We start from the raw sequence: 21,005 nt of genomic DNA, 5'->3' as shown, positions 1-21,005 counted from the left end.
AGCCACACCTCTTCGTGGGCGGTAACTTCTTCCAGCGCGGGCTGCTGTTGTTTTTCAGCGCGCTTTCCATGGTGGCAATATGGCGGCGCTTCCAATTTTTCAAGCGGACCGCCTAGGCACATGGTCACCTGTCTGAACAGGTCTAGTCCTTATCCTGTTCGTGACGCCAGATGTGAAGCCCCGCCGGTGTTGTATCAGTGCATACCTTCAGGGACTCCACGTAGCTGGTGCTGGTCACAGGTAGGGAATCTTCAGTTTTGATCGTGACGCCACTCTCAGATTTGCGGTCAGAGGGGACCGCCACTGCAGATTAGGAGGCACCTGGGGCTGATGGTGGGTGCAGTCGGGTGTAGTAGCCTCCTGAGAGTGAGGCAAGCCCCAGGGCCCTTTGTAAAGCTGTAGAACCACAAGTCGCAGAATGACCACACACAGGCAGAGTGTCTTTCAGGGTTTTTACTCACTTCAGGTGGCAGGGTGAGTAACCCGGGCGTAGCTGGGATGAACCAGGTGGGAACCAGGTATCCTTCCGGCTGACTGTATGAGGGTGACTACAAACTCGCCTTCCTTAGCCCTTGGTGGTTTGGGGTGACCCCGACTTTGAGTCCCTATGGGGGTCACCCAGGGAAGATGCTCCAAGCCTCTCTCCCCTTCTTGTGTTGCCGTGTGCTTGTTCCCCGGGCCAGGCCACTCCAGCCTCTTGCCTCCTGTGACCTATGGGCCCTACTTGCGGTTACGTGGCTGCGGCTTTTGGTTGTTGTGGTGTGGGCTGTAAGAGCCCCACACCGGCAGGTTTAGCAGGGAAAGGTGAATCTATCCTCGCTTCGGGATCTGCCGCCCGGTTGGGCCTGGTGCTCTCTAGAAGTCTCCTTACTTCCCACTCCGTGCACTCTCTAGCTGAAGCTGGCTTTCAGGCAGCACTTCTAGTTGACCGTTCTCCCCCGTCTGTAGTCACTGCGCGGGCGCTGTTAGACAGCATCAGCCCCACAGGTCTGCTCCTCACTGAGCCCTATGGAGTTCTCCGCTCTAACTGACTCACTGCTCCTCCTCTCCTGTTCTTGCCTACGCCACCTAGCAACCAGACTCTCCACCACACCCCTTGAGAGGAGATGGAGGCTTTTAACCCCCTGCCACTATTCCAGTGGAGGTATAGGCTTTGCCCCCTCCTGGGATCCCCAGGGGTCCTCTCATGGGTACATGTGTGAGACCTGATCACTATGCGCCTGTGTTCCACACCCCAGTCAGCCATCTGGATTACCTGTATTGTACTGTCCCCAGCATGGGTGCAGTACTCAGTGGTGCCTGACCAGGTCAGGGGCGCCACACTTTACTCACTGGTTTGGAGCAGCTGCAACCTGGCTGGTGCTGGTCTCTACCAATCTGGGCCTCAGGTGTTTCGGTATTCCCTTGATCCCACTGCCGGTGTGGTGACCTGGTATACTTTACTTCCATGCACCCGTCTGTAGTTGGTGGGTCCCCGTGGCCTGATGCGTTTTAGGGTCCCCTCCTGTTACTGGTTAGAAGATGGATGGCACTAATTCATTTGGGATTACCATATTAAATACAAAAATCCTTTATTGTACACATAAGGACAACAGTGACACATATTAAAAACATTTAAAAAAAAAGAGAATTTTGTTTACTTACCGTAAATTCTTTTTCTTATAGTTCCGACATGGGAGACCCAAACCATGGGTGTATAGCTACCGCCTCCGGAGGACACACAAAGTACTACACTCAAACGTGTAGCTCCTCCCTCCGGCTATATACACCCCCTGGATGACAATCTACCCAGTTCAGTGCAAAAGCTGAAGGAGGACATCCACCCATAAGTAGAGAAAGAGTAAAACTCGGAAAGACCAGAACTCTGTCTACTAACAACAGCCGGTGAAACACACGGAACAAAAAACTGCCAACAGGCAACAGGGAGGGTGCTGGGTCTCCCATGTCGGAACTATAAGAAAAAGAATTTACGGTAAGTAAACAAAATTCTCTTTTTCTTTATCGTTCCTTATGGGAGACCCAAACCATGGGACGTTCCAAAGCAGTCCATGGGCGGGAAATAAACCAAACTGAGAAGTAGGCAAAACCTAACTTCACAAATGTGCGACAGCCGCCTGAAGAATGCGTCTGCCCAAGCTCGCATCTGCCGAAGCATGAGCATGCACCTGGTAGTGCTTCGAAAAAGTGTGCCGACTGGACCATGTGGCAGCCTGACAAACCTGCTGAGCCGTAGCCTGGTGCCTGAAAGCCCAGGGGGCACCGACAGCTCTGGTCGAGTGCGCCTTAATCCCTGGCGGGGGAGGCACCTGAGATAGCCGACCTGATCCAACGAGCTAGGGTCGGTTTAGAAGCAGCGAGACCCTTGCGCTGACCAGTGGTTAGCACAAAAAGTGAGGTGCACCGCCTCAAAACGGCGGTGCGTGACACATAGATTCGGAGCGCCCGCACCAAATCTAAGGAGTGCAACGCCTTCTCAAAGCGATGCACAGGGGCCGGACAAAGAGAAGGCAATGAAATGTCCTGGTTAAGGTGGAAAGGAGACACCACCTTAGGGAGAAAGTCCGGAGTCGGACGAAGAACCACCTTGTCTTGGTGGAACACCAAAAAGGGGGATTCTGAAGAGAGCGCAGCCAAATCCGAAACTCTCCTGAGAGAAGTTATGGCTACTAGAAAAACAACTTTCTGTGAAAGTCTAAACAAGGGAACCTCCCTGAGAGGCTCAAAGGGGGGTTTCTGTAAGGCCGTGAGGACCAGATTAAGGTCCCAGGGATCCAAGGGCCGCCGGTAAGGAGGAATGATGTGAGATGCGCCCTGCATGAAGGTGCGCACCTGAGCCAGTCGGGCGATACGCCGCTGGAACAATACCGACAGAGCCGACACCTGTCCCTTGAGGGAATTGAGGGACAGTCCTAGCTGTAGACCGGACTGTAGAAAAGACAGGATGGTCGGCAAGGAGAACGGCCAAGGAGCATGGCCGGACGAACGACACCAGGACAGGAAAATTTTCCAAGTCCTGTGGTAAATCTTGGCCGAGGAAGACTTCCGAGCCTGAGTCATGGTGGAGATGACCTCAGAGGGAATGCCTGAAGCCGTCAGGATCCAGGACTCAAGAGCCACGCCGTCAATCTGAGAGCCGCAGAATTCTGGCGGAAGAACGGACCTTGAGAGAGAAGGTCTGGGCGGTCCGGGAGACGCCACGGCACCTCTACGGACAGATGGAGCAGGTCTGGGTACCACGCTCGCCTGGGCCAGTCCGGAGCAATGAGTATGACTCGACGGCCCTCCATTCTGATCTTGCGCAGAACCCTGGGCAAGAGCGCTAGAGGTGGAAACACATAGGCCAGACGGAACTGAGACCAATCTTGAACCAGTGCGTCTGCTGCGAAGGCTTGAGGATCGTGGGAGCGAGCCACGTAAACCGGAACCTTGTTGTTGTGCCGGGATGCCATTAGATCTACTTCCGGAGTGCCCCACTTGCGGCAGAGTGATTTGAACACTGACGGATGCAGGGCCCACTCGCCGCCGTCTACGGTTTGACGGCTGAGATAATCGGCCTCCCAGTTTTCTACGCCTGGGATGTGGACTGCAGATATGGTGGACTTCGAGTCCTCCGTCCACTGGAGGATTCGTTGAACCTCCAACATCGCCAGACGGCTGTGAGTCCCGCCCTGGTGATTGATGTAGGCAACCGCTGTCGCGTTGTCTGACTGGACTCGGATGTGCTTGCCCACCAACAGGTGGTGAAAGGCTAGGAGAGCTAGAAACACAGCTCTGATCTCCAGCACATTGATTGAGAGGGCTGATTCGGACGGAGTCCAAGTGCCCTGTGCTCGGTGATGGAGAAATACTGCTCCCCAACCGGAGAGACTGGCATCCGTGGTGAGGATCACCCAGGATGGAGTCAGGAAGGAGCGTCCCTGTGACAGAGAGAGGGGCCGAAGCCACCACTGAAGAGAGCTCCTGGTCTGTGGCGACAGAGCCACCAGCCTGTGCAAGGAAGAGATCCGCTTGTCCCAACAGCGGAGGATGTCCAGCTGCAGGGGACGCAGATGGAACTGGGCAAAGGGAACCGCTTCCATTGACGCCACCATCTGACCCAGCACCTGCATGAGGTGTCTGATGGAATGACGGCGGTGCCGCAGCAGAGAGCGTACCGCCAGACGAAGGGACTGCTGTTTGACTAAGGGCAGCTTCACAAGTGCCGGCAGAGTCTCGAATTGCATCCCTAGGTACTCGAGTTTCTGGGTTGGAATCAGAGTGGACTTGGGCAAATTGACAAGCCACCCGAACTGGACTAGAGTGGCGAGAGTGAGCGAGACACTCCGCTGGCAGTCTGCACTGGATGAGGCTTTGACTAGAAGGTCGTCCAGGTAAGGAATCACTGCCAACCCCTGGAGGTGCAGGACCGCAACCACTGCTGCCATGACCTTGGTGAATACTCGAGGGGCCGTGGCTAGGCCGAAGGGGAGAGCCACGAATTGGAAATGTTCCTCTCCGATTGCAAAGCGTAGCCAACGCTGGTGCGAAACCGCAATAGGAACATGCAGATAGGCATCTCTGATGTCGATGGATGCCAGAAAATCTCCTTGGGTCATTGAGGCAATGACCGATCTCAGAGATTCCATGCGAAAGTGCCGCACCTGAACATGCTTGTTGAGAAGCTTGAGATCCAGGATGGGCCGGAAGGAACCGTCCTTTTTGGGGACCAGAAAGAGGTTTGAGTAGAAACCGCTGAACCGTTCCCGGGCGGGAACCGGAACAATTACACCGTTGGCCTGCAGGGATGCCACGGCCTGAGAGAAGGCGGCGGCTTTGGCGCAGGGGGGGGTGGAGAGAAAAAATCTGTTTGGCGGGCTGGAAGAAAATTCTATCCTGTAGCCGTGGGAGATGATATCCCGCACCCACTGATCGGAGACGTGTTGAAACCACACGTCGCCAAAGTGGGAGAGCCTGCCACCGACCAAGGACGTTGCTGGCGCAGCCAGATAGTCAAGAGGAGGCTGCCTTAGTGGCAGCGGCTCCTCCGGCCTTTTGAGGACGCGGCTTTGCGCGCCAGTTGGGTTTACGATCCTTGGCTGCGGTAGTGGACGAGGTCGAGGGCTTAGAGGCTGACCAGTTAGAGGAACGAAAGGAACGAAAATTCGATTGGTTCCTGCTCTGGACCGGTTTCCTGGTCTTAGTTTGTGGCAAGGAAGTACTCTTTCCGCCAGTAGCTTCCTTAATTATGTCATCCAGCTGTTCCCCAAACAGCCGGGACCCAGCAAAAGGGAGACTCGCAAGATACTTCTTAGAGGAAGCGTCTGCTTTCCACTCTCGAAGCCACAAGATCCTGCGGATCGCGAGGGAGTTAGCGGAGGCCACCGCCGTGCGGTGAGAAGCCTCCAGGATGGCAGACATGGCGTAGGATGCAAAAGCCGAAGCTTGAGAAGTTAAGGCATCCATCTCAGGAATAGAGTCCCTGGTGAGTGAATGCATCTCCGCCAGAGAGGCAGAGACTGCCTTAAGAGCCCATACTGCCGCAAAAGACGGGGAGAACGAGGCTCCTGCCGCCTCATATACAGACTTGGCCAGAAGGTCAACCTGGCGGTCAGTGGGATTCTTAAGAGAAGTGCCATCAGCCACAGCTACGACTGTGCGGGCTGAGATTCTGGACACCGGAGGGTCCACCTTTGGGGACTGGGCCCATTCCTTAACCACCTCCGGTGGAAAAGGAAAATGGTCATCCGAACTACGCTTCAGAAAACGTTTGTCAGGACAGGCCCTGGGCTTGTTAACAGTGGTCTGAAAGCTGGAGTGGTTAAAAAACATACATTTAGCTTTCTTAGGAGAGGTAAACTGGTGAATCTCTACCAGAGAGGTTTGTTCCTCTGACTCTGGTGGGTTGAGGTTCAGAACGGAGTTAATGGACGCAATCAAGTCACTAACATCCGCATCACCCTCAGACAAATCAATGGGGTACATAGAAGTAGCGTCTGAGCCCACAGTAAACGAATCCTCCTCGCCCTGCACCTCGGCACGTGAATCAGAGCCGTGGGACGAGGGAGGAGAAGGGTCCCTGCGTCTCCGTTTAGGGGGACTGGGACCTAGAACATGCTCTGAGGGCTCCGCAGAGCTCTGAGCAGCAGAGGCACCCTGGGAAGGGGTTTGATGCATGGAAAGCAGTGTCCGGGACAGCTGCCCCATGGAATCGGCAAAAGACTGGGAAATAGCTTGTGAAAAAGACGCTACCCAAGCCGGGGGTTCAGCCACCGGGGCCGGAGCAGCCGAGGGGACCCCTAAGGAGGCTCCAGGCTGAGACACAACCATATTAGCACAGGCATCACAATGTGGGTATGTGCTCGGCTCTGGCAGAATGCGCTTACATGCAGTGCATATAGCGTACATGTTTGCAGCCATGCTCCGGGTGACAGACATGCTGCTGAGGTGGAAGCTCTGCAGCAATATAACACTCCTGTAGAATGCCTGAAAGTGTATAATAAAAAGCCCACAACCAGAGGTTGTGGCTTACCACACCACTCTCTGTGTGCCCTCCGGATTCCACAGCTCCAAGTCCCAGTGAAGCGTCAGCTTTCCCAAAACAGCAGCAGCTGCAGCTCCCAGCGCCGTCCAGTGTAAGAACGCTGAGAAAATGGCGCTGGGAGGAGGAGGGGGGGCGTGCATAAGCCCAGGAGCGGGAAAAACGGAGGGCAGAGAGATACAGGAAGAGATACAGGGGAGGGCACATCTCCCCAGAGAGGAGAGTCCTCCCCTCTGCTGGCCGGGTGGTGGGCGGCGCCGTATGCAAAACATGCAGGGAAGCCGAAAACGAAACTAGGCCCAAACTGAAGCCGGGGCCTAGATTTCAAAACGCGACCGACCAGCAGGCACCTTCGGCGCGGTTCTCAGAGGAAACTCCCAGAACCGGCCGAAATTTACAGTAAAGTTAAAACACATACTGTCCCCCAAATAAAAGTACCCGGGACCCCTGAAAAGCGTCTCAATACTTAGCTTTTGAGACGCAGGGCCATGTCCCTGGAGAGGGGGGTAAACGCTCCTTCCAGCAGGGACCAGACAGGGCTGCGGATGGAGACCGGCCTCCTGCAAGCAGAGAGGACCGTGATGGCTCCCACTTCAAACAGAGCCTCGACAGAGGATGCGAAGGAGCTCGGCATGTGAAGGCTCCAGCCTTATTAAAGTCAACCTTAACAGCACCCCGCAGAGTGGGGCGTGAAGGGACATGCCGGGAGTCCAGACTGGACCCGCTTTTCTTCCAAATCTTTAAAAATAAAAAATAAAAATATCAGAGAATGCAAGTGTGTGTGACCTCCTGAAACACAAAGCATTGAACTGGGTAGATTGTCATCCAGGGGGTGTATATAGCCGGAGGGAGGAGCTACACGTTTGAGTGTAGTACTTTGTGTGTCCTCCGGAGGCGGTAGCTATACACCCATGGTTTGGGTCTCCCATAAGGAACGATAAAGAAATGAACAAAAAGATTTGTTCCTATGACAACAATTAGTTCTTCCACTTGCACCAAGGAAAATAATACGATTGGATCACATTATTATAGTCATGAGGAGAATGTATATAGACAAAAAGGCTCAAAACTGTATCACCTAATGAAAACATATGTGCATTCAGCTACAGGGTGTGAGATAGTAACTGCATGGCAACTAGGAGAAAAAAAAATAATAATATAGTGGCTTCACATACAATATATCTGAGGCATAGCCATACAAGATATCATGAGGAAATTGTGGAATGCAAAAGACCCCTATGGTATTTATAGCAAATTGCAATATATATGAAACGCTAGTTAAGGTGTCCAACCAGCATGTTATTAAATAACACCTATAAAGCATCCATGGGAGCAGAGAAAAATTGCATATATAATATTAATATAACCTGACCAATTAAGGTCCTTAGTAATCGATACTATAGAGAAGGACTCCTATGGCATCAATAGCCAAATAAACGATTGTATGCATGTAATGCGTATACCACTATAGATTGCCCAAAAGTGCTGAAAAAACAACAAATGGGAAGTATCTCATAAGGGCATAATATAATCAGTCCTGCAGCAGGGATAACATGGGCAGGAGGCTCTAGATAAGACAAAAGAGTGATACAAGAGCTTAATGAATGCAAATTCCTGAAGCAAGTTACCTGACCCTAATGATATGGCTAGGAGGACCATACCCAGGCCCAGACTGACCATAGGGCAATTCTGGCAAATGCCTGATGGGCCGGTCCCTGTAGTGGGCGGCTGTATCTGCAGTCACCGCCGCGCTCCTCAGCAGTGTGTGCAGGCCGGGCACACTAGCTGCAGGAGGCAGCACGCTGCGCTGTGCCGGCCCTGATGTGTGATAGTGCACCTGGCATGCACACATTGCTGAGCAGCGCGGCGGTGCCGGTGACCGCAGCTTCCTCCTTCCTATTCAAATTTATTTGCATCTTTCAGAAGTAAATACATTTGAACAGTGCGCCGGGACTGGGCCCCGCCCCCGACGTGCAGTAACGTAATGAGATCAGCACCTTGCTGACGTCATCACAGTGCTGCGGGCACCACACTGATACATCAGGCAACGCTAAGCGCTCCATGGAGGAGCTGAAGAGACAGGTTTAATTAATGGGGATGAGTGGGGAGGGGCTGAGGACACATAACGGGGAACATTTGTGAAGGAACACAGCTTTGTGACAGGCAGAGGGGAAGTACTGTATTCCAAGGGAGGGGGGAGGCAGGAGTGTGTAGTGATGGGGGGTGCATTGTATTATGTCTGGGGAGGGGGTAATGGAGGGTGCATTGTATTGTGTGTGGGGAGAGGGGTAATGGGGGGTGCATTGTATTGTGTGTGTGTGGGGGGAGGGGGTAAGGGGGGGTGCATTGTATTGTGTGTGTGGGGGGGGGGGTAATGGAGGGTGCATTCTATTGTATGTGTATGGGTAATGGGGGTGCATTGTATTGTGTGTGTGGGCTGGGGAGGGGTAATAGAGGGTGCATTGTATTGTGTGTGTGTGTGTGTGTGTGTGTGTAGGTGTAATGGAGGTGCATTGTATTGAGTGTGTGGGGGAGGGGTAATGGAGGGTGAATTGTATTGTGTGTGTGGGCTGGGGAGGGGTAATGGAGGGTGCATTGTATTGTGTGTGTATGGGTAATGGCGGTGCATTGCAGTGTGTGTGTGTGTGTGTGTGTGTGTGTGTGTGTGTGTAGGGGTAATGGAGGGTGCATTGTATTGTGTGTTTGTGGGGGAGAGGGGTAATGGAGGGTGCTATTGTGTGTGTGTAGGGGTAATGGGGGTGCATTGTATTCATTGTATTGTGTGTGGGGTGGGGAGGGATAATGGAGGGTGCATTGTATTTTGTGTGTGTGTAGGGGTAATGGGGTTGCACTGTGTGTGTGTGGGGGGAGGGGTATTGGAGGGTGCATTGTATTGTGTGTGTGTATATGGGTAATGGCGGTGCATTGCAGTGTGTGTGTGTGTGTGTGTGTGTGTGTGTAGGGGTAATGGAGGGTGCATTGTATTGTGTGTTTGTGGGGGGGAGGGGTAATGGAGGGTGCTATTGTGTGTGTGTGTGTGTGTGTGTGTAGGGGTAATGGGGGTGCATTGTATTCATTGTATTGTGTGTGGGGTGGGGAGGGATAATGGAGGGTGCATTGTATTTTGTGTGTGTGTGTGTGTGTGTGTGTAGGGGTAATGGAGGTGCATTGTATTGTGTGTGTGGGGGAGGGGTAATGGAGGGTGAATTGTATTGTGTGTGAGGGGCGGGGAGGGGTAATGGAGGGTGCATTGTATTGTGTGTGTATGTGTGTAGGGGTAATGGGGGTGCATTGTATATTGTGTGTGTGTGTAGGGGTAATGGGGTTGAACTATGTGTGTGTGGGGGGAGGGGTATTGGAGGGTGCATTGTAGTGTGTGTGTGTGTGTGTGTGTGTGTGTGTAGAGGTAATGGCGGTGCATTGTAGTGTGTGTGGAGGGGTAATGGAGGGTGCATTGTATTCATTGTATTGTGTGTGGGGTGGGGAGGGGTAATGGAGGGTGCATTGTGTGTGTGTGTGTGTGTGTGTGTGTAGGGGTAATGGAGGTGCATTGTATTGTGTGTGTGGGGGAGGGGTAATGGAGGGTGAATTGTATTGTGTGTGTGAGGGGCGGGGAGGGGTAATGGAGGGTGCATTGTATTGTGTGTGTGTGTGTGTAGGGGTAATGGGGGTGCATTGTATATTGTGTGTGTGTGTGTAGGGGTAATGGGGTTGCACTGTGTGTGTGTGGGGGGAGGGGTATTGGAGGGTGCATTGTATTGTGTGTGTGTGTGTGTGTGTGTGTGTAGAGGTAATGGCGGTGCATTGTAGTGTGTGTGGAGGGGTAATGGAGGGTGCATTGTATTCATTGTATTGTGTGTGGGGTGGGGAGGGATAATGGAGGGTGCATTGTATTTTGTGTGTGTGTGTGTAGGGGTAATGGAGGTGCATTGTATATTGTGTGTGTGTGTAGGGGTAATGGGGTTGCACTATGTGTGTGTGTGGGGGGAGGGGTATTGGAGGGTGCATTGTATTGTGTGTGTGTGTGTGTGTGTGTGTGTGTGTAGAGGTAATGGCGGTGCATTGTAGTGTGTGTGGAGGGGTAATGGAGGGTGCATTGTATTCATTGTATTGTGTGTGGGGTGGGGAGGGGTAATGGAGGGTGCATTGTGTGTGTGTGTGTGTAGGGGTAATGGAGGTGCATTGTATTGTGTGTGTGGGGGAGGGGTAATGGACGGTGAATTGTATTGTGTGTGTGAGGGGCGGGGAGGGGTAATGGAGGGTGCATTGTATTGTGTGTGTGTGTGTGTGTGTGTGTAGGGGTAATGGGGGTGCATTGTATATTGTGTGTGTGTGTAGGGGTAATGGGGGTGCATTATGTGTGTGTGGGGGGGAGGGGTAATGGAGGGTGTATTGTAGTGTGTGTGTGTGTGTGTGTAGGGGTAATGGCGGTGCATTGTAGTGTGTGTGTGTGTGTGGAGGGGTAATGGAGGGTGCATTGTATTGTGTGTGTGTGCGTGTGTGGGGGGGGGTAATGGAGGGTGCATTGTACTGTGTGTGTGTGTGTGTGTGTGGGGGGGGGGAGGAGTAGCGGGGGGCATTGTATTGTGTGTGTGTGTGTCTGTGTATTACAAAAGAGCAGTTTGGGGGAAATATATAAATAAATAATAATAATAATAATAATAAAGGGGCAATATGGGGGATATTATGGAGAGAGGCAGTGTGGGGGTATATTTTAAAGAGAGCAGTGTGGAGAAGCTGTGTATGGGGGCATTATGGAAAGAGGCAGCATGGGGGTATATTAAGGAGAGAGGCAGTGTGGGAGGTATTTTGGATAAGGGCTGTGTGGGGGGATATTTTGTGAAGGAAGCACAGCAATTATTTATTCAGGGGCACAGCATGGGAGATATTTATATTTATGGGCCAGTATAATGATACTTTTATTTGTAAAGGTGCTGTGTGAGGAAGTGCTGCTGAAGAATAAAGAGGGAGGGCTTCAGAGACGAGCGGTGGGCACGAAACCACATCATGGCATCTGTACTGCGTGGAGACAAAAAGGATGGGAACGACTCAGAAGATGTCACCTATAAAGGTACCTGGATGTAGATGATTATTTGTGATATTGTGTGCGTCTTACAGTATTTTGGTTCCTGCATGGTCCTCAGTCTGATAACAACAACCCCCAGCATCTCCTTACCATTGTTAAGGACAGGCTGGGAGTTATAGATTCCGGCATCTTCCGAGCCTTCCCATTGATTTGCATTGTAAAATACAGAGCGTTTTCCAAGTGGTAAACACCAGAAGAATGGAGCGGTCACTTTTTTTAATCACTTGGTGGTTTTAGAAACATGAAGTGGGTAAAAGATGCTCAAAAGCCTGAACCTGTGCACAGCGAGTAGATGCAGATGGTCATTCGAGGATTTTTCATAGTAGTTTCCATGGTGGGATCTGCCCCAAAAAATGTCATTGCACATTCCCTAAGTGGTATGTGTCCAAAATTATCACCAGTGAAAACTACAGCTTCCCTGATCACCTATCTGTAGGTCATATTAGTTCAGGGGGATGTGATTTTGTATCCCCGCCCATCAGCTATGTGACCGCAGCATTATGTGGAGAGCAGCATCCTCTTCATTATCTGCGAGACCCAGCTCTGTAGGGAAAATAGCGGCTTCACCAGATCCTGCTACTAAGAGCAATAAATAGGCCTGAGCTGTAATACTGGATGCAGCCGTGACTGCATGATATATGGTCGTGCTACACAATCTACAAGTGCACAAAGATATTACACATTCAACACGCGAAACGTGGGCCTGTGCACCCCCAAATGCCAGGGCTGAATGCGAGTCCCAGTCTGGCCCTGACCATACCCCATAATATAACACCATGGACAATGAGGGAAAGAGACTAAAGACCCATGATCCCACGCGTTACGCGACACCAGGCGGCTTCCTCGGGGACAGGATGGGCTAGCAGCAGTAGTCATGTCCTTATATATCATAAAACCAGGTGTATTGAGTTAGTAATTACCGGTTAAAGAGACCAGTGCAGCAGACCCAGCATGGTGGAAGAAGGAGGCGGCATTTCCTAGGAGCAAAGGCATCTGGGGCATCACATGATGTGACCCGCCTAGTAATGAGCCAGCTTATGTTTACAAAAGACAGCCCTAGGATAACACACAGTACCGTAATACCCCTAGTAGTTGCACATTTACCACTGACAATGGTATATAAGCGCTATACATATGAGTTTCACTGGAAGAGCACATATATTCATGTTATTCAATATCTCATTAACATGCTGATACTAAAATCCTTTGTGTGACATATTAATACACTTATCACTGATGAATATGTACCTATCTGAATCACTGAGATGTTACTGTCTCATACCCTGTAGCTGAATTCACATACGTGTGACTCCTTTTCATTAGGTGATACAGTTTTGAGCCTTTTTTTTTCTATTTACATTCTCATCATGACTATAATATTGTGATCCAATCATTATATTACTTTCCTTGGTGCAAGTGGAAGAACTAATTGTTGTTATAGGAACAAATGTTTTTTTGCTCATTTTTTTAAATGTTTTTAATATGTGTCACTGTTGTCCTTCTGTGTACAATAAAGGATTTTTGTATATAATATGGTCCCAAATGAATTCCTGCCATCCTTCTTCTTCTAACCAGTCACATGTTTTTTGGCATGTTTTTTAGTTGATCCCATCTCATTTAAGTGGTGCCCTCCGATAGCTTTTGCACGGGGTCCCCTCTGCTGTCACAGTCCTGGCCCGTATGGCAGGCAGCTTGAACCTCTCTTGGATCGGACCTCTGTCCCTGTTCCTGGGTTCCCTCTTTGCTGCTGTGCCCCGGACACTAACGTTGGTGAGGAATCCTGATGATTCCCTCACCGGGCAGATTTATCAGGTGAGCTTGAAGCATCATCCTGAACTAGGGCTCTGCACCCCGCCAGTGCTCGGTCCAGTGAGTACTCACACAGTACTCTCCCTGGTAACCGTACTCCTTTAGCCCAATAAGTCACTTTACACTCTCTGTCTGAGCGTTGACTTCTGACTGACTTGATGTCTTACTGACTGAATGTCTTCCGACTTACTGTCTTTTCTGACAAGATGTCTGTTTCCCGTGCACTGCACTGACTAGCCCCTCCTCCTCCCGGGTTTCTGACTAGTGGATTGGATGAATCTCGACCAATAGGTGGCCATCCATCAGTTCCGTCTTCAGTCTGTTACCCAGTCTGGGGAAAAGGCGTGGATGTGTGTGTGTGTTGTGGTGTTTACCGGCACTGGTCTTTCAGGAATCCCGGGGTTAGATGCAATTCCCTGTGGCACCTGACACTCAGGGGCGCCACACATGGACCTACAGGCGGGCCTCCTGACCTGAGCGTGAGAACTTCATAGAAATATATGAATCTGTCACACTATGGTTGGGAGACTCACAGGACAGTCTGTGCACTGAGGACCAATCTTGGTCAGATGAATGGCAAAGTGGTTAGCACTGCAGCCTTGTAGCGCTGGGGTCCTGGGTTCAAATCCCACCAAGGTCAACTTCTCCCTATGTTTGCGTGGGTTTCCTCAGTGTTCTACGGTTTACTCCCATACTCCAAAGACACACAGATAGGGACTCTAGCTTGTGAGTCCCAATGGAAACAGTGATGCTGATGTATGTAAAGCACAGTGCAATAAGGTCTCTATAAATGGAATAAATGTTATAAATTCTTCACCTCTGGAAAAATTAATAATTATTTTTAGATTTCGTTAAGATTAATGTATTATAGGGACGTGTGCTGTCCCTGTGCACCATGGACCTCACACAAAGAGAACAAGCTCATTACAGCCAATGTGCCGATTGTCCACACAGTTCAAGGATCTGCATAGGAAAAATCATAGCATGCACCAAATTGGATTTACGGACCAGACTAGAACATAAAAAAGGTAGGTGGTTCCTGCCCTTGTCCGGTATTCGGTGGAGCATATTGAACAAATCAGAGCAGTGGAGGCTTCTTCAGTACTACGGTGTGGTCACATGTCCGTGTGATGTCTGTGTGCTGCTCCATTTTTTTTTTTTTTTATCGGACAGCAGAGAGTCCACTGAGTGTGTACTATTCTAATCCTCAATGGCCAATCTGACTATGACATTCTCTAAATTTCATGGATCTCATTCCTGAATCTGTGTTTTCCTGGATCTGTTGCGAGATTAAACAAAAATAAAAATGATCTGGTTGGTCCTGGTTAGAATGTATAAAAAAAAACAAAAAGAACAAAAAAACAAACATTAATTGCCATATTCTTCGTATTATAAGACGCACTTTGCCTCTTAAGATTTGAAAGCACCTTACCAGGAGGTGGTGGAGAGGGGTTGCAGGAGGCAGGCGCTGTGCTGGGGCCTGTGTGGCGGCAAGCTTTGCTGGGGTCTGTGCAGCAGTGGACTGAGGCAGAGGCATCCTGAAACTGTCCGCAGTGCAAGGTTAAAATAATGACGTCCGGCAATAACGTGGGCACAGATGGAGCTTCTCGGCTCAAGATCTCATCTGTGCATGTGCCGGGTCCAGCCCATTGATCTCCTAGCAGCAGACTTAAGGAAAATGGTGCCCGGAGGCGGTGCGTGTGCAGATTAGATCTCTGCTTGTTATTGAGCTGATAGCTCAATCTGCGCACACACCGGACTAAGGGAACTATTTCTTTGAAGCCCGCACTGCCGACAGTTTCTGGAAGTTACCTACCTCACAGCATCTGGGCCGCCCGCACCAGGGCCGGCTCCATGTTTTTGTGGACCCCAGGTGAAAGAGTCTAAAGGGTGCTTTACACGCTGCGACATCGCTAACGATATATCGTCGGGGTCACAGTGTTTGTGACGCACATCTGGCGTCGTTAGCAAATCGCACTATGTGACAGCTAGAAGCAACGATCAACGATCGCAAAAACGTCAAAAATTGTTGATCGTTCACACGTCGCTCCAAATCATAATGTCGTTGGTGTTTCATTCCGCAGGTTGTTCGTCGTTCCTGCAGCACCACACATCGCTGTGTGTGACACCGCAGGAACGACGAACATCATCCTACCTGCGTCCATCGAAAAGGAGGAAGGAAGGAGGTGGGTGGCATGTTCCGGCCGCTTATCTCCTCCCCTCCTCTTCTATTGGGCACCCGTTTTGTGACGCCACTGTGACGTCGCTGTGATGTCGAACACACCTCCCCCTTGAAGGAGGGATTGTTCGGCAGCAACAGCTACGTCGCTGAACAGGTATGTGCGTGTGACGCTGCCATAGAGCAGCCCCAGAAGTGAAGGATAGGCTGTGCAAGGAGTTACAGCCGCGCTGGAGACTCAGTAAATATAGCGTGCTTGTTTTAGTTATTTTTTTCTTTATTTAAACTTTATTTTTTAATTTTCTGAGTGCCTGATCTGGACCAATGCCCAGATTTCCTTGAGAAATCCGACCTGGGCCAGTCCAGGTCCGCCCATCACTATTTTTCCCCCATTGAATAAAAAAACGCATTTCCAAAAACACATCAAAATGCTTGCATTTCTTGGATGCATTTTTGAGCCCCAGGCTATATTTCTGTAATCACAGGATGAAATTCTGTGGTCACCACTGTAATGGAATCAACAATTCAGACTGCATCATTAATCTAGAAATGGATTTGAATATTGCTTCAGCAATTGCCCACAAGGGGGCAGTGTCAGACTGTGCAATCACAAACACAGAGGTGGGAAATCCCCTACTGCAGCTTGTGTGGTTAAACCAGGAAGAAAAAGTGCGGGAAGGTTGTTCAGCTCCAGAGCTCAGCCAGAGGAGAGCTGCGTGTGGTCTTCCTGAACAGAGGGCTCTTTTGCCACCGGAGTCTTGGAGAAATCACCCTGTGGAAGTGGTTTCTGCCATTCCCGGTCTGCAGGACTTTGTTTTCACCAAGGATCTAACCGGACTGCAGAGCATCGCATCCTGAGTGCAAGTGCAGGGGCTGTGACCTCCCTTCTTCTGCTCGGCGTGCCCTGGGACTAAAAGACTGACTAGAATCCGTTACCAGCGGGGGAAGATCAAAGGAAAAGACCGAGGAGCTGCATCCCTTCAGCGCTGCACCGGGACCCATCATCGTGAGACTCCAGGCCTGCGACGTGGGAGCGGCATCTTCTTCCGGGATAGACTGGTACGTGATTGTAGGGAAAGTTAGGGAAAGTTGCCACCATTTCTTTGTTGTTTTTTTTTCCTTTCTTCTTGCTGCGTACCCGGAAGGAGTGAAAATCCGGGGACTCCACTATACTCATGTGCGCAGATAGTTCGGTTGATTGTATTATAAATATGTTTCCTAGTAAAGAAATGTTACTACCGGTAAAATCTGAGTATGGGGATTTTGTTGGAATAGAGCATACATACACACCCGCGGCCCTACCACCGGTCGCTTCATGTGGCGTAGTCGGCAGGATGTGTGACCAACAAAATCATCCCCCGGTAGTAACCTATAACCGGACAGCTCCCCCGCCGTCTATTGTCAATCAGGTGAGAAAGTTTGACGGACGGAACTATCCTGTAACTGAATGGACTGAACAACTTAAGATAGTGGGGGAAATGTATAACACTGATCCTAAGACCTTAGCAGAAATGACCATGCTAACATTAGAAGGGGAAGCATGGACGACAGTCAGGCTGGAGACGGTTAGGGGCCAGCGTACGTTGGATGACTTGGTGCGGGTGCTGGAGAACACCTATGGGCCGACCACATATGCGGGAACATTGCGCTATATGTTCTTCCGGCGTACTCAACTCGAGTCGGAGGACATTCCTCAATATGCCAATGCCCTTCAAGTGCTACTAGAACAAGTCGGTAGAAACGAAGAACAGATAGCTAGTACGGGTAGCCGTGACCTGGTGTTGAGAGATCAGTTCGTGACCGGATTGAGAGACTCGTACCTTAACCGCTCATTGCAAGATCTACTCCGGATAAATCCGGCCTTTACGTTCGCTGAGGCCAAACAAGAAGCTATAGAACGTTCAAGGGGACCTGTCGTGGAGACACAGACATATACCGCGGCTTGCAGGTCCATATCTGGTATCGGGACTCCGAACAGCAACACGGAAGAACTGAAACAGATGGTGGCAGAGTTGCAGAAACAGGTGTTACAGGTCACCTTAGACCAACAGGCGGGCCGGCAAGCGAGACAACAACCCAGCTGGCCGATGGGAAGATGCTGGACATGCGGCGATCCCCGCCATAGAGCCAACCGTTGCCCCCAGAACTTTCAAGCTCATCCACAGTCCGATCTACGAGAACCAGCAAGTCATGTCCCACAACAGTGGCCGCCTTTAAACTAGACGCCCCTGCCAAAGAGGCTCACTCGGCAGGGGATGCCAAAGAGAGGGGTGTAGGAAAACAGAGCCAGCCACGGAACAAACTTGCATCAAATAGCCCCATCCTGGAAGTATTACTGGAAGGGATCGCCGTACAAGGGTTAATGGATACTGGGTCTCAGGTATCAACCATCTCCGAGCAGTTCTATGAAGAATGTCTAAAGCCGCGGGTTGCCTATGACCCTGATACCGCCATCAAGATCAAAGCTGCCAATAATCTACCCATTCCGGTGACGGGAGTTGCCTGGATGAACACCGAAATCTGTGGCCAAGATCTCGGGAAGAGAGGGATAATCGTGGTCAGGGAAGGCTTTGGATCAGACACGCCCATGATTATTGGGATGAACATCTTGAAAGACCTGAATCTGGTGTTGTTTACCAAGAAGGGGCCCAAGTACTGGCAAGAAGTGACCGCACATAGGGCCACCCGCCGTGCCTTTCAGCAAGTGGTCCGGACCTGCAACCTCCAGCAAATGACAGAAGAACAACTGCCGCTGGCCACGGTCACCGTACCCCGCCATACTAGGATCACCTTACCGGCTGGGAAAGAGACAGTTATCTCACTACCCCTTAGCACCACGAGACAGCTTGAAGGCGTGGAGGTGCTGATTGAGCCGCGCACCCCGAAGGAAGGGAAGCTGAATCCACTAGTCGCTCGAACTCTAGCAGTAGTGAGAAAGGGAAGAATTCCTGTCAGGCTGGGCAACACGGCTAACGTGAGCGTTGACCTAGAAGCCGGGACACAGCTCGCCCGAGTCTACGCTCTAACCGAAGAGGTGAACCCTATGAGCCCCCTCCAGTTTGTACAGTCTACAGAGGGAGATTGGACAGTGACGGTCTCTGCCATGGCCGCTGTCGCGGGTGACACCAAAGCGGGGCGAGAACTACGAGAGAAGTGTCAGTTGGACGTATCCCAATACTCCAAATGGGAGGTGTCCCAGGTGGAAGAGCTACTTCAAGAGCATCAGGCGTCCTCTGCCCGGCATGACACCGACTTTGGGTGCACCACCAGTATCAAGCACAAAATCCCCACCGGTGACACTGCTCCTATCCGTGAAAGGTACCGCCAAATTCCTCCCCAGCAATACCAAGAAGTGAAAAATCTCCTGAATTCCATGTTACACGCGGGAGTGGTACGAGAAAGCCAGAGCCCCTGGGCGGCACCGGTGGTGTTAGTCAAGAAGAAGGACGGATCCCTGAGATTCTGTGTGGACTACCGCCGTTTGAATGCTTCCACCATCCGGGACTCGTACCCTTTGCCAAGGATCGAAGAATCCCTGACAGCCCTGAAGAAAGCCAAATACTTCTCTTCGTTGGATCTGGCCAGCGGATATTGGCAGGAACCTATGCATGAGAAAGATAGAGAGAAGACTGCTTTCATCTTACCCATGGGCCTGTACGAGTTCGACCGGATGCCCTTTGGTCTGAACAACGCGCCGGGGACTTTCCAGCGGCTGATGGAGCGCTGCTTGGGAGACTTCAACTTCGACTTCACCCTCATCTACCTGGACGACATTGTAGTCTATTCGGCCACATTTGAAGAACACCTGCAGCAGCTGGGCCGTGTGTTCAGTAGGTTGAGAGAACATGGCCTGAAGTTGAAACCCAGCAAGTGCCGTCTTCTGCAGCCCGAGATCAATTACCTGGGCCACCGGATCTCAGCCGAAGGTGTCCAGCCATCTTCAGAGAAGATAGCCGCCGTACGGGATTGGCCGCAGCCCACAAACGTCAAGGAGGTCAGGGCTTTCCTGGAGTTGGCCGGCTACTACCGCCGGTTCGTCAAAAACTTCGCCCGACTTGCTGCACCCTTGCATGACCTGCTTCGAGGGACCACCAACAGCCCCAGAGGACGACCCATCAGCTGGGGACCCAGCCAGGAAGAGTCCTTCCAAGCCCTAAAGGGTGTCTTAACATCTCCCCCCATCCTGGCATATGCGGACTACAACCTGCCCTTTCAACTACACACCGATGCCAGTGTACAGGGTCTAGGGGCAGTACTTTCACAGGTACAAGAAGGCAAGGAACGGGTCATAGCCTATGCCAGTCGGTCCCTACATGAGGGCGAGAAGAACCCCACCAATTATAGCTCGTTCCGGCTGGAGCTGTTGGCCCTAACGTGGGCTATGGCGGAGAAATTTGCAGGTTACCTCACGGGGACCGAAGTACTAGTCCTGACCGATAACAACCCGTTGGCCCACTTAGAAAATGCGAAGCTCGGAGTCATGGAGCAGCGCTGGATGGCTCGGCTCTCCAAGTTCAATTACAAGATCAAATATAGGGCTGGAGCTGAGAATCAAAATGCGGACAGCCTGTCTAGAGTGTCACACCCCTTACTCAACCGAGACCGAGATGAAGAATTAGAAGGGGACGAGACGCCTGACTTTGCAAAGCTCGCCCAACAGATGGTGGATTACCGCCAGTTCGTTGTGGGCGAAGCTGGAACTCCAGTGGGAGTCGCCTTGCCACCCCAGGAGTGGTGCAGGATCCAGGACCAGAACCCTGAATGGGCTCTACTCAAACAATGGGTGAAGCGGCAGCAGAAGCCTCCCGCCGATATACGGGCTTGACTGTCTACCGGGACCTTGACCCTGCTCAGTCAGTGGGACCGGCTGATTCTGAGAGAAGGAGTGCTATACTGGAAGGTTCTCTTGTCGCACATGCTGGAGGAATGCACACAAGTTGTGGTGCCTGATCAATTGGCCCGTGAGATGGTGGCCCAAGCCCACAAAAGGAATGGACACTTCGGAATAGACAAGACCTTTCGGTGGATTCAACAGTCCATCTATTGTCCGGGGCTCCACAAGCTGGTTGAAGACGTCTGCCAGACCTGTCGCACCTGCGAACTACACAAGTCCCCTGAGCAGCGTGCACGTGTTCAGACAATTAAAACATCCAGGCCCCTTGAGCTGTTGATGGTGGACTATCTGCTGATTGGGACGGCGAGCAGTGGCTATCAGTACTGTCTAGTCATGGTGGATCACTTCACAAAATTCGCTGTCGCTGTCGCTACCAAAGACCAGACGGCTGAATCGGCTGCTCGGGCCATCTGTCGACAGTTCATCCACGTCTACGGGTGCCCGGAGAGGTTGCACTCCGACCAGGGGGCTTGTTTCGAAGGCCGAGTCATCGAAGAGCTGCATCGGATGTATGGGATCC

At 51.3% G+C, this 21,005-nt stretch overlaps 2 protein-coding genes across 3 annotated transcripts in view; both read right to left on the bottom strand.

The window, feature by feature from the left end:
- LOC142312022 (uncharacterized) overlaps window positions 1-12,616 on the bottom strand; it is a 34,371-nt gene extending 21,755 nt beyond the window's left edge. Inside the window, exons 1-2 of one of the 2 annotated variants that reach the window (XM_075350895.1) lie at window positions 12,524-12,616; window positions 1,333-1,510 (exon numbers count right to left, since the gene is read on the bottom strand). The gene's annotated coding sequence lies outside the window, so the exon portion shown is untranslated. The remainder of the gene's footprint in view (window positions 1-1,332; window positions 1,511-12,523) is intronic. The other variant, XM_075350896.1, reaches the window with a different exon arrangement.
- Window positions 1-21,005, bottom strand: part of LOC142312863 (uncharacterized) — a 402,852-nt gene that overhangs the window by 168,396 nt on the left and 213,451 nt on the right. The gene's annotated exons all lie outside the window — the stretch shown is intronic.

This window comes from Anomaloglossus baeobatrachus, chromosome 5, assembly GCF_048569485.1.
Source record: "Anomaloglossus baeobatrachus isolate aAnoBae1 chromosome 5, aAnoBae1.hap1, whole genome shotgun sequence".
In the NCBI taxonomy this organism is placed as follows: Eukaryota; Metazoa; Chordata; class Amphibia; order Anura; family Aromobatidae; genus Anomaloglossus; species Anomaloglossus baeobatrachus.
Note: the sequence above shows the minus strand (reverse complement) of the source record. Positions and strands in the feature narration are given on the sequence as shown.